The sequence below is a fragment of the Eumetopias jubatus genome, unplaced genomic scaffold, assembly GCF_037043125.1.
Source record: "Eumetopias jubatus isolate StellerSeaLion01/CBP00866 unplaced genomic scaffold, mEumJub1_p1.0 scaffold_1, whole genome shotgun sequence".
Lineage (NCBI taxonomy): Eukaryota > Metazoa > Chordata > Mammalia > Carnivora > Otariidae > Eumetopias > Eumetopias jubatus.
Genome location: NW_028274807.1, coordinates 35,482,388 through 35,496,646, shown reverse-complemented (window position 1 = coordinate 35,496,646; position 14,259 = coordinate 35,482,388). Strand labels below are relative to the sequence as shown.

The window sequence follows — 14,259 nt, the reverse complement described above, 5'->3', positions numbered from 1 at the left end:
TAATACTTTCTTTTTTACTTCACAAAACTTCAACCATAAAAACAAAGGCCTTTTTCAGGGGAAAAGGTGATTTAATACCTACAAATCCCCTCCACCCTCAAGTAATTATATTCTGGGATTTCAGCTTTTCCTCCAATTCTGAATCCTTCTGTTTTTTTTTTTTTTTTTTCCTCTTATGAGAGGAAAGTTAAAGTAGACTTACGGCCATCTAAAACAAAAAAAAGTTGGCCAACAGCTCATCACTTGTTTGTCTTGTATTTTTTTTACTGCCACGAAACTGTCCATATTTCTGCGTGTCCTCCAGTCCAAACACACATTCACTGCCACTTATAAAGTGAAGGATGTAAAGTAGGATATATTAACTGTTTCAGTGAACACATTTTGTGACGTGCCTTCTGTTTTAGCACTTTAAGTTTATCACATTTTGTTGACTTCTGACATTCCACTTTCCTAGATTATAGGAAAGATCTGTTTATGTAGTTTGTTTTAAAAATGTGCCAATGCCTGTACATTAACAAGATTTTTAAAAATAAAACTGTATAAAACATTTAATTTATTGGTCTTTTTGGGGTATCTGCTGTATCTCCAGTGTATTACAACTGAGCCATTAATCTTGTCGCTTCATCAACATTAACTGGTTCGTTTTTATGACACTGCTGAGGAATCAGCTGTTTCTGCAAAGGTCCAAGGGAAAGGCCTTTTGAGAAATGGGCAAGTTCCTTTTGTATATCTACAAAAGCTTTATTCACTCTGTTAACTTTTTCATCATTCACAATGTTTATCTTAAGATTAGTGGTAACTGGTTTTGCTTTGTTTTTAGACTTAAAGTTTTTTTGGCTGGCTATATGAAATACATTCCTGGACTTCTGCCCTCTTAGTTTGTTCTTGGCCATTGTCTTCAATACCCTCATGCAGCAACTCACGCTCCGACTGACACCATCTACACGCAGAAGATCTTCGATATCTTTCTATCTTGAATCTACTGTAAGTCTCAGCAGTATATTCAAAAATAGGTGATCTTACTCTTTAGAAAACATTCTTCTCTCTTACCTTCTGTGACCTAACCTTTTAGCACCTCCTTCTCATTTTGGGTTGCTGGTTTTTACTCCTTTGAATTCATCAGGCCATAGTCATGAAGCTTGATTTTCTCTACGTAAGTTCTTTTTCTTTGTGATATTTTCCCTGGTCTTGCTCTAAACATCACTCTCATTGATGACTCTCATCCTGTTTTCATGGGTGAGAATCAATCATTGATCTGACATCTCCATTTTTAAATCTAGCAGACTTCTGAAACTTATGATGAAAATAGATCATTTGATTATCAGTACCTACCCTTGAGCTTTTCTTCATACGTTCGCCTTAATCTTAGGGAATTCCATCACTATACACCAGTCACTCGAGTCCAAAACCTAGGAGTTCTTCATTTATACCATTTCTCATCTCTCATATTGAATCTATTAACAAGTCTTCTGGGATCCATCGGAAATGTCAAATACAAATCCATCCACTTCTCTATGCATACCACCATCCTTGAATTCAAGTCAAGATTTTCTCCCCTGAACCTTGAAAATAATCTCCTAATCATGTTCCCTGCTTTAATTTTTGCCCCCATCTTCAACCTCTTTTTTATACATAAGTCAGAGGGTTCTTTTTAACGCATTGGTCAGCCATTGCTTTTCTAATTTACAACCTCTTAAGAGATATGTGATATACTAAGAATATAGTCCTTGTCCCTTACCTAGAGGACTCTACATTATCTGGCTTCTGCTTACCTCTCCAACCTCATCTTGAACTGTTAGCATCCCCACTCACCAAAATCAAGACCCACTGGCTTCTTTGGGTTTTTCAAGAACACTCTGGATTCAGAATTTAGCTGATTTTCTATTGGAATGTTCTTTGAATCTTTGTATAGTTAGCACTTTAGTTTTATTCAGATCTTAGGTCAAATGTCCCTTCTGAAATAAGCTTGCCAGGGTAAAACACTGGATACTCAGTTGAATCTGAACTTCAGTTAAACAATATTTTTTAGTGTTACAAATATTGCACAGAATATAAACATACAAATAGTAAATGTTGGTTATTTGAAATTTAGATTTAACTGGTATCTTTTATTTTTGTTTTTGTGTTTTCTCAATGTGGCAACCCTATGGCCACAGTCCATCTTTGGTGTCCTGTAACTCACACTCTGTATTGCTTTTATTGCACTTAACACATCGTGTGATTACTTCATCTATTTGTATAATTGTTTCATTAGGTTACAGAGCTCAGGAAGGAAGTGACCTTTTCTATCATTTTTAGCAGAATAGCCCTTCTTGACACATAGTAGGCACTCAATACATAACACAGTACTAATGAATTAAACCAATATATTGTTTTTAAAAGTGTGCCAGAGTAGAGCCCAGAGGCCCAAGTTCTGGCCTGGCCTCCAGCTAATAAGCTTATACAAATTGCATAATTTTTCTTAGGATCAGATTTTCATCTCTATATTGAGAAAAACAAAACCAGTTCTTCCTGCTTCACAGAGTGATTGAAAAGACTAAATACTATGTTTGTAATATTTTTTATATTTTCTACAGTGTTAAAAGCAACACAATGTGTATACAATATTAATTTTTAAATGCCCAGTTTGCTTGCTAATATGTGATAAATGAGACCATGTAAGCTACACCTGAATGCAAAGACTAAAGATATGGCTTTACTAGGTGAATCTGTAAAATACTATTTAAAGAAAATGTAGACTATGTATTTCATTTACTTTAACTTCTCTGCTCTCATCTTGAAAATAATCAACCCAAGGTTGTGTGGAACTGAATTGAATGTGGTATGTTTTCCTGACTCTTCATTAGTCATTGAGGGAAAAAGTGTCACACTAAAATTTTAGTTCAGTAAGTAGAAGAACTAACTGCTGTCAGTGTGTGAGCATCACACATCGGCAGTGAAGAGGAAAGGTACTGTTGTTAAACCCTGTGGAGCCCAGAAGGGATGAGTCTATAGGAAAGATATACAGTTATATATTCCCATATTCTCTGGGCTATTTCCCAACTAAACTTATGGAATGAGACAGCTGTGCCCTTTAAACTGTTCCCTATTGCCTCTTTATGTGGTTAGTTCCAAATGAAATATTTTGCCTGGTTCTTCTATTGTCACTTTATGAATTCATGTCTAGTTTTGTGGAAGCACAATGTGTTGGTTTAATATTATTGATCTCACACAATATGTTAGGAGTGATACAGAAAATACAAAAACATCGTCCTCAATTTCTAGGAATTTGTATTTTAAAGTCAAGTACTACACATATCTGCTACAAATATATATTACATACACAAACACACTCTAATATTTTGTTAGTGACTATTTTTAAACTGTATTTGTCTGATATGACAAATCAGCATAAGCACTTCGGAAGACATGGGTGATCAATATTTTTAATGAAACCAATCTCTTTAGCTAATGTGGTTAGATTTTTTGATGGCTTGCTGTCAGAAGTTTCTTGATGGAATTGCTATTAGACAACATACATTTGGTAAACACTTTATCGAAAAGAAATAAACCGAATGTGCTTCCTTCAATATCTTTGGAAGCTAGACAATTTTTCTCTTAAGGAATTTATTCCCAAGGTATAGTGTTTACAAAGAAAAATAGAAACAGTTTCTTAACTGATGTCATTAACAACTGAAATGTGAGAGAACAGAAAATTAAATGGGAAAAGGAAAATATCCATGTCTCAACATTGTGGTTAAGACATTAATTAATCTATCTCTTACTCTCTGAGGTAAGTATGATTATCATCTTTTTCAGAAAAGATAGCTGAAATTTCTGAAAATTAAATTATTCAAATTCTCACATCAAGTAAGTCACCTAGCCAGAAATCAAAACCTGTCTTGCTGACACCAAACTGAAAATTCTCCAGGAGTATTTTCCTAAAGAAATGTGAGAGAAAAGATCTGATGACATATTGGATTGAAAGCTAGATTTGAATGAGTAATGTACTTCTGTAGTTTAAAAAGTAAGTGAGCAGTTGGGGAAAAATGGTCATTCATTTGTGTTTCTAAATTTCTCCAAATCTCCCCACAGAAACAGACAGACCAATTAAGCTGGCAATAGAGAAAAAAAATATATTTCAATAAAACTAGTGACATACTATGCTCAAGAATCTCAGAATATCAGTGGATTTTCCAAACTTTTTTATTACAAAGCGGTCTACAAGATCCACAGTGGTGGAGAGGATGGTGAAGAGAAGATTAAGAAGAGCCCTCAATCCAGGCAGTAGGAAATGAGATCAAATACTAGACAGTGGTTCAAGGCCATACCCCAGCCACACAAGCGGCTGTTTCCTGACTGGTACCAGCACTGAGCTGTCAACAGACCATTCCACTACTCTGTCAACAAAGGTATTTCTGGATGTGGAAGCATGTGCTAAGAGCAGTGAATTCTATGAACTCAATTTCATTGCTGCCCTCTTTCTTTTAAGTGTTCTTTGGTCAGAGATAATGTTGTATGGAACACAATGGCTATGAATTAGGCATTTCTGTTAAGTCTATACAAAGTGATGTTGGAGAAAGAACTGAAAACCACAAAGAAAAATTCATAACTGGGATAAATTTCTAATCCTATATGGAAAAAAAAAAAAAAAACTCTGCCCTCACCGCGTTGGTGATTTCTAAAATAATCCTTTTACGGGCGCCTGGGTGGCTCAGTTGGTTAAGCGACTGCCTTCGGTTCAGGTCATGATCCTGGAGTCCCGGGATCGAGTTCCACATCGGGCTCCCTGCTCAGCAGGGAGTCTGCTTCTCCCTCTGACCCTCTTCCCTCTCGTGTTCTCTATCTCTCATTCTCTCTCTCAAATAAATAAATAAAATCTTTAAAAAATAAAATAATAAAATAATCCTTTTACTATAGTAACTAAAAGTCAAAAGTAAATTGAAACCAACAAATGTAACTTTTCAGTCAGAAAATCGGACATTATGGACCCCCTGATTTGCTGTAGCATAACATTCCCAGAACTGTTAACATGAAGTATTTTTTTCCCAAAAAAGAGGCCTCTATATTAAACAACCAGCTTATTAGAAATATAAAAGGTAGAGATACATGTTAGAAAATACTGTAAAGTTGAAATTAGCCAGATGCTACAGGACAAATTGTCCAGCTTCTTCAACCAATAAATAACATAAAAGCTTAGGGGAGGGAAATTCTGTTTTAGAATAAAGGAGATAAGAAATATATCAAACAGCATTGGGTGGGTTCAAAGAAGAGCTAAAATGGCCAACAGGTACTTGAAAAATGCTCAATATCACTAATTGTCAGGAAAATCATCACAATATCACCTCAAACCTGTTAGAAGGACTAGTATTGAAAAGACAAAAGATAAAGGCTGCGATTATGTGGAGAAAAGGAAACTCTTCTGTCCTGTTGGTAGGAATGTAAATTGGTGCAGTCACTATAAAAAAAACAGTATGGAGGTTCATCTCATATTAAAAGGAAACAAAACCATTATATCAAAGATATATCTTAACTCTCATAATCATTGCAGCATTTTTCATAATAGCCAAGTTATGAAAACAACCTAAGTGGCCATTGATAAATAAAAGGATCAAAAGAGTGATTATCTATCTATATATCCGCATTTCATACACATGATAGTAACATTATTAACATATTACAATATAATATATATGAAATGTGAATACATAAAGATGTGCTCTACACATATGTAAAAATGGAATGTATATACACATTGAATATATATTAATATTAATTATATATAATAAAAATATATGTGTGATATACATATATTCTCTATGTATATAATGGAATATTGTCCAGCCTTTAAAATAAGGAAATCTTGTCACTTGCAACAATATAGATAAAAGTGGAGGACATTATGTTAAGTGAAATAAGCCAGGGAGAGAAAGACAAATACTACATGCTGTCACTTATATGTGGAATCTAAAAACAAAACAAAACAAAAAAGGTTGAACTCCTAGTTGAGTAGAAAAGTGGTTGCCAGGTACTGGAGGGTGGGGAATAGGAGGTGGTTGTTAAAAGTAACATGCTTCCAGTTATAAGATGAACAAATTCTGAGGATCTAATGAATTACACAGTCACTATAGTTGATAACACTGTATTTTGTAATTAAAATTCGCTAAGAGAGTAGAACTTAAATGTTGTCACTAAAAAAAGAAAAAAAAGTAAATGTGTGAGATGATGATGTGTTAATTAGCTCAAGGCAGGGAATCCTGTCATAATGTACATGTATATTAAATCACCACCTGGTACATTTTAAATATCTTACAATTTTGTTAGTTATATCTCAATAAGCTGAAAAAAACTGAATAAAGGACATATTAAGCAAATGTAAACTTGTTCAGGTTTTCATTCAAATATCAAGTACAAAAAAAAATTTTTGCAAACAAAATAAATACAGAAATTTTAACAGAATCAAAACCTTAGATAGCATTGGATAAATATTATTAATTATACTGAATGCACTAACTTGTGAGACTGTTTTTTAAAAGTTTTCGTTGGAGGTGAATGCTGTAATATGTATGGTCAAAATTAAACCATATCTAGGATTTGTTTTAAGACTAAAACAGCAAAAAATAAATAAATAATAGTAGTAACTGAAGGAACATTTTCAAAATACTGGTAATTGTGAAAGCTGAGTGATGAGGGTTTATGACACTATTGTCTAATTTACAAATTTTTAAAATATACAAAATATAATGGGAAATTTACAACATACAAAAAAATAGGAATTCCAGAGCTCCTGTCTATGGGTGAGTCCTTCTAAAGCTACACCTTGATAAAGCTATTCCATTTAATGTGGAGCCCCCAAATTGAAAGATTATTATATAGAGTTCAGGCAAGAAAATAAATATTTAGGGAAACCTGTGGAACAATTCATTATAAATGAGAGTTTATAAAAATTAAAAATACATATATAATGTTAAAAAATAGAGATGTAATGTCTTTACATATATACATTCTGATTATTTGGTCTAATTATTGTTATTGGTCATACCATCTGTGAATAGAGAACTAATGAAACCATTCCTGACTGGGTGCTACGTAGCCAGTGCATCTTGTGTATTTGCTTTGTTTCTGGGAGACATACTTTGACCTCTCACTCATAAAGCTGATTTTCTCTCTCAATTATCTTTGTCCCACCCCTCTTTTCTTCAAGTTTAAGACTTGTCATCTCCATGAAATATTTCCTGGCCAGTACAGTTGCCATTACTTTTCATTTTCTTTGACCTCCTTATACAAGTAATTATACAATTATTTACTACTAGATTTACTACAATATCCCTATTTAATTATAAATTGCCTTGTGCCATTTTAATAACTCATGCATTATACTTCTCTCCTACTACTCTAAGAACCGTAAATGTAGTGTTTAGTCTTGTATTGCTTGCTTTGTGTTAACATTGTGTGTAGAGTAGTTTATCTCCATACATTTATTTGGATCTATTTTATTATCTAGCTTTGTATTAGGTTTTCAATGGATATTTACACAAGGAGTAATTTTCCACAATTCAAAGAAAGGAAACCCAAAATAATGGAACCCTAGTAGGCCAAACACCATGCTTGGTTCTTTAGTTATGATGAGTATTATTACATCATTTTCCCAGGTTTAGAGAAGAGGAAAATTATGATCTGAAAATCCATGGAATTTTCTCAGTGTTACTATTAAATGGAGAAGCTGAGATTTGAATCTCATATTTGTTTGACTTAAAGTTGGGTTTATTTTATCGTTTTTGTTGTCTTTGTATGTGTAGAAGTAAAAAGAAACAGAAAAATATAAGGATAATGACAGTAACACTTCCATGGTATGAAATTCTTTTTATTAAGATTTTATTTATTTAGTTGAGAGAGAGAGAGCACAAGAGGAGGGGAGGGGCAGAAGCAGACACCCTGCTCAGCATGGACCCTGATGCAGGGCTAGATCTTATCCCAGGACCCTGAGATCATGACCTGAGCCCAAGGCAGATGCTTAACAAATTGAGCCACCCAGGCACCTCTACTTCTTTTCTTATTTAAGAATGTTTTGTTATATTTTCACACAAAATTCTTTTTTCTCTTCGAGTTTTATGCCCTTTTTGTCACTTTCTCTCTAAAACCTAATTGCCACCTTATTCATATATATTTATTTAGCCTTGCATCTGGATCAGTGATTCACCCCAGGAATATACGGGTATGAGATCTTTGAACTTTTAACTAAAAATTGTAGTTGCTGGGGCACCTGGGTGGCTCAGTTGTTAAACGTCTGCCTTCAGCTCAGGTCATGATCCCGGGGTCCTGGGATCGAGTCCTGCATCGGGCTCCCTGCTCAGCAGGGAGCCTGCTTCTCCTTCTCCCTCTGCCTGCCTGTTTGCCTACTTGTGATCTCTCTCTCTGTCAAATAAATAAATAAAATCTTTAAAAAAAAATTGTAGTTGCAGTCAAGCTTTAAGAGATTAACACTGTCATTCTAAGACCCAGAACAGTGTGAATATCACCAGTATTTTCTTTTCTGTTAACGTGTCCAAGTTATCTGTAATGTTCTCACCCAACTCAAAGAGTCTCTGTAAGAAAACACCTCTGGTTTCCTTGCCATGAGGAAAATGAATAATGTGTAGCAAAATAAATATAAAGTAAAATAAAATAAAATAAAATAAAATAAAAAATTTGCTTCATGAGAAAGACACTCATAAACCCTAGATTTTCCTCTGGGATTCTCCAGTAATCAGAAGAGGGAACTTTGCTTGTGCTGTCCAAGAAATATATCCAACCTGTCTTGGTTCCTCTCTTGCCAAGCCTATTTTACCTTTGATATAAAGTTGTGCCATAGTCTCCATTAGTTGCCCCACCCTTAGTTCAGTGGGAAAAGGCTATTATTACTTCCAGTGCTCTCCTTTGCTTTCCCTCTGTGCTCAGTACTGCTGGCTCCAAATAGTACAGGAATTACTGTCACTAAATGGAGCATGTGATAACAGACCAGGAGGAATGACAGGCTATACCGCGAAAGCCAGAGGTGATGCTCCTCCACTCATATCTTTTTATTTTTGAGAACTTCAGAAGCTTAAAGTTTATTTTCTCCTATGTTTCATTCACAATTTCCTAGAGCTTCTCCATTGTGTTTATTTCCCTGAACCCCAATCTTTGGATATTTTGTTCTGACAGTTAATAGAAGCACACAATTTTCCTTTACCTTTTATGTTCCAAACCAACACCTGGAAATGAAAATAAAAGACTCATTTTGCCATTTTAAATCAGCCCACACTAAATTAATATCATCCAGCTACTGTAGGAGAGCCATGGAAGAACAGACTATAACTAATACATAGCTTTAATTATCAGTGTATCAACAATTTTGAAACTTCATCTGACAAATTGAATAAGTTTTAATTGTTTACCTTTCCCCCAGAATCAGAATTCATGAGGTCTCCTCTTTGTTTTCCACTGAACTAATGGGTTTGCAGAGAAAATAAAATATGGTATCAGTTTCAACCTTTATACTTTTATAAGTAATTCCCTAAGTTCATTTACAAAAGAACAATCTCCATGTACCACCTTATCAAACATACTACTGTAGAGTCTCAGGATCGCCCTTCTTTATCATTCTCCTCATGTCAAGGTTTGACAGATGTGGCTTTCTAACTGAAGCAGTTAAGTCTCTCATTTTACCCAAGATGTATAGAAAATACCTTAAAACATAGTAGAGTTTAGTAAATATTAAATTAATACATAATATCCATGCTTTAAATGTCTGTTGACAATAAGAATATTAATTTTACTGCATTTGCAATTCATTATGTAGTTAGAAATTAGACATTAAGATCTGAAAAATGAAGAGTGTTAGGGAAATTAGCATTTTGGACCTTCTCTGGAACATGGTATTTTCATATTGAACAAATACTCTACTTCTCTTTTCTATAATAGAACTATGACACTAACAAACTGAAGAAATTTGTTCCCAGAAAGAACATATATTCCGTCTCAGTTACTTAATGTATTTTGGTTTTTTTTCTTTTATGAGATTTTTGCATCTTGAGAATAGTTAAGATACCTAACTTATATTTGTATACCTTCCATCACCTAGTTTCATGTAATGAACAAGGAAGATAATATTTATTGACTAAATGTATGTATGTAAAAAGTCAAGTAAATATATTGTCAAATGTTCTGATAATCTAAAAAATATCTTCTGTAGTAGGATGTTTAAAATTATACTGCATTATAGTAAAGGTCTATAACATGCTTAGGGCTGATGAAATATATAGAACATTTATATCTAAAGTATTATTGCTCTAAATAGTCCACTGATGGCTAGCTTCCTGCTCTACCATCAAGATTCAAGTTATCTTAATAATGGGATCTATTTTGTATATTTATAACAATAATTCTAATATTTCTTGAATTTGTGGGGCTTCTCTCTTATGCTTGTATTTCATCTTCACAGGATAAAGAGCCTATATTACCCTTGGTTTTGGGTATTATTACCTATTGAAATATCCATATGAGAACCTAAGAACTTTTTCTATACATTTAAAGTACAGAATTTCAAATTCTGATTTCAAAATTATTTAATGATCTCTATAAAGATGTCTATGACTAGTATAGCATACTATTTTCTGTTTTACTCATACTTGCATCATAAATCCTTATACTTCCTTGAATTATAAAATGGGGTGATCAGTTCAAGATTCACTTTTCCTTATAAACTGTCATTTTAGAAAATATCATTTTAGCTTATTAGCTATAATAACTGAAATTTGAAACAAACATTACATAGTGTTAATACTGTACATTTCAAGAGTACAAATGCAGTGTATCTGTGACACTCATAGGTTTGGAAAAATTTAGGTATAGAGCAAATTTTTCTATGTGAATTTAAAACCAGCTCCAAAGGATACTTTGACTATGGTTTCTTTATTAGATAATATTATTGAATCAATGACAAATTTCCTGGGTCTTCTTATAAAGTAGTATATAATTTAAAAGTTGCAGTATTTGGGAGTGAGGTCATAGGATGTTTGCAAAAGGCTTCAAATGATTCAGCAAACAGAGAAAGCAAGAGGAAAATGTGTGAATGTGAGTGAAGGTGTATCTATACATCTTTTTTCATCAAATTGGCAGGTTTGGGAATTTATAAAGTAAAATTCTAGGTGGAAAAGTTTAAACTAAATATCCAGAGTGATGTGTACAAATGAGACCACTGTTAATTTTTTCCATTTGTTTGGAAACATCTCCTAACTGCACATCACAGAATTTGCTAATGACAAGTGCCAGTGAAATTTCTCATAATATAAATTGAATTAGCACAATACAGCTATCACAAACAGTAAGCAGTGAGTTTTCTACAAGCTCTGGGTGTAAATATCTTGCATTTTTTAAATATCTGTTTTCTGATATTGAAGAGCTAATGTTAGACAAATCACTTTTCATAATTCCCCACTGTGTTTTACATAAATCAGTCTAAATAAACTGGGGACTCTTATTTATATTAAGTTATAGATTATATTATATGCAAATGGATATTTGACATGTGGCCACATTATAATGAAAGCATGCAAATCTAGGTAATAAATCAGACTTTCTTGAAGTATGACATTGGAACAAGAAGGAACAACCAAAAAAACAGGCTGGTAGTATTGTCTTATGTTTAGCTGGAGTGTAGAACCTAATATTTCAAAAAGCATTGCAAAGCATTTTTTGGTTCTTTATAGGCACTCTGTACATGGTATTCTTTTTCAGAGGGAATCTCAGAAGTCTGCTGTTGAATCTCAATGCTTACATTTGTAAATTAAATACATTTGACCAAATGGTTCCTTACTTAAAAAGAAAGAGAAAAACAGAAAACTTCTATTTCTAGTATCTTTAATCCCATGAATTATAGTAAGCATAGTAGGCATGTATTTGCTGTATGTGGACATATTTATTAAAGATAAACTAAGCATAAGGCTGCCTGGATGGCTCAATGGGTTAAACGTCTGCCTTCAGCTCAGGTCATGATCCCAGAGTCCTAGTTGGCTCCCTGCTCAGCAGAGGAGTCTGCTTCTCCCTCTCACTCTGCCCCTTCTCCTCCTCCCTCCCCATGCGCGTGCTCTCTCACTCTCTCTCTCAAATAAATAAATAAACTCTTTTAAAAAATTAAAAAGAGATAAACTAAGCATATATTCCTTGAATGCCTACTATGTACTACACCATTAAAGCATTTTTCTTATTTCCTCTTTATAACAGCTTTGTGAGGACTGTTTTATTCTCTCCGTTTTCCAGTTTAGAAACTTAAACAGAAAGAATAATTGGCATAAAATCTCACAGTACATTAATGGAGGGCCTGTGATTTAAATCGATATATATCTGGTTGTAATAATAATAGTATATCTGGTTTCTATAATACAAAATCATCCCTCCCTCTAGGTCTTTTTGCATCCACTGTATTTACTTCACAATTAGAAATTCATTCTTCTCTATCTAGTTCTGGAAGCATTTAATTTGTTTACTTGGAAATTACAGCAATAGCTTAACTTCTTTTCCAGCTCATAACACTTAACACAGTTTTGTTCTAAGGGCAGCCATTAAATAAACAATTGATGATTAAAATAATTGTTTCCATTTCTATTTACCACAGGAGGCGGTGACACCCTGATTATGTTTTAATGTTAACGTTCAGGTAGTTTTAGATATAAGATGCCATTACATTTTTACAGTTCAGATATCTAAGTTTTTAAACATCAAATTGTCAGCCAGTCACCAATCAACAAGTATACATTGAGCAACCTCAGGGTACATTACCAGAATTTTCAACAGTAATTTCCATAAAAATGTAAGTTTCTCCAAAAATAGATGAAAATTTACCTACTGGTCTAAACCTGCCTTTCCCAACAGATCAGCATTTTTCATATGTACTTATGTAGATGTTTATTTGAAATAACTGCATCATTTCTAAATCACGTTACCCCAATTCTCTGCATGTCCTTGAGATTCCTTTATCATCCTCATCATTGTGCTGCATGTTCAGCCCTATTAGTTTTGAGCTTAATGCTGTGCAGTTTAGCTGGCTGATAAAAGCCTTATTGTAGTGTTTTTAATACCTACAGCGCCTCTGTGATTTTGCACAAATTAATTGTTCTTTTGTAGCTATTTTAGCTTTTTAGTACTTTGAAGCTGTTACAGAGGAGATAGACAAGGGGGAACTGTGGTTTACAGCACGACAGCTTAATTTACATAGGCAATGTGAAGTGGAATGATGAGGAAATTAAATCGAGAAAGAAAAAAAAAAAAAAACCCTGCGTGATTGAAAAACATTTGTATTTGACCTGAATGATCCAGCTTGAAAAACTACCTAAATGGAACTATCCAGATGATTGCTGTGGCCTTCGCTTAAGTTTATTTGAATAATAGACTAAAAGACTGAAAACTTGTATTTCTTTAAAAAACAAAAACAAACAAGATTTATGATTAACACTCCCTTTATGATTAACACTCAATTTGCAGTAAAGGATAGGGAGATAATTGATAAAATTTGAATATTTTCCAGGAAGTGATAAAAGAAATATCCTAGTGTAGGGGCGCCTGGGTTGTTCAGTCGTTAAGTGTCTGCCTTCAGCTCAAGTCATGATCCTGGACTCCTGGAATTGAGCCCCGCGTTGGGCTCCAGGCTCCGCGGGAAGCCTGCTTCTCCCTCTCCCACTCCCCCTGCTTGTGTTCCCTCTCTCGCTGTGTCTCTCTCTGTCAAATAAATAAAATCTTTAAAAAAAAAAAGAAAAAAGAAATAACCTAGTCTATGTGCCAATCCATGTACAAGGGAATATAGAAAGGGACATCTCTTCCAGTCCATTCTTCCTTTGGTGCCTCTGATGAACACCTCATATGCTTACCCCCTGATGTATGTGTCCCCAAAGTCATCCTTTTCAGATTTCACCATTTGTGTTTTCACATCCCTTACGTTATCATAAGGGATCATATATTCTGTCATGTGGAATATTTTAATACTCTTTCCATATCATTAAGAACTCTTGTAATGCATTTTTTAAATTAAACAAACAAATCATTTAGATCATTGAACTTGGAGCTAGGGACAAAGACATGAGCAAAAGAGGTACAACAGTTGCTTTATAGGAGCTTATTTAGTATATGAATATAAAATAATGAAAGTATGGATACACACTTGTAAATTAAAAACACAAAACTTAAGATATAAATATTAATATTGATATTAAATGATATAATTAATATTATGAAAGGCATTGGCTGTGCAGCTTATAGAATCAAGAA

The 14,259-nt window shown here is 33.8% G+C and overlaps 1 pseudogene; it reads right to left on the bottom strand.

The window, feature by feature from the left end:
* Positions 1–466: 466 nt before the first annotated feature.
* LOC114219268 (ribosomal biogenesis factor pseudogene) lies at positions 467–911 on the bottom strand (annotated as a pseudogene).
* Positions 912–14,259: the final 13,348 nt, after the last annotated feature.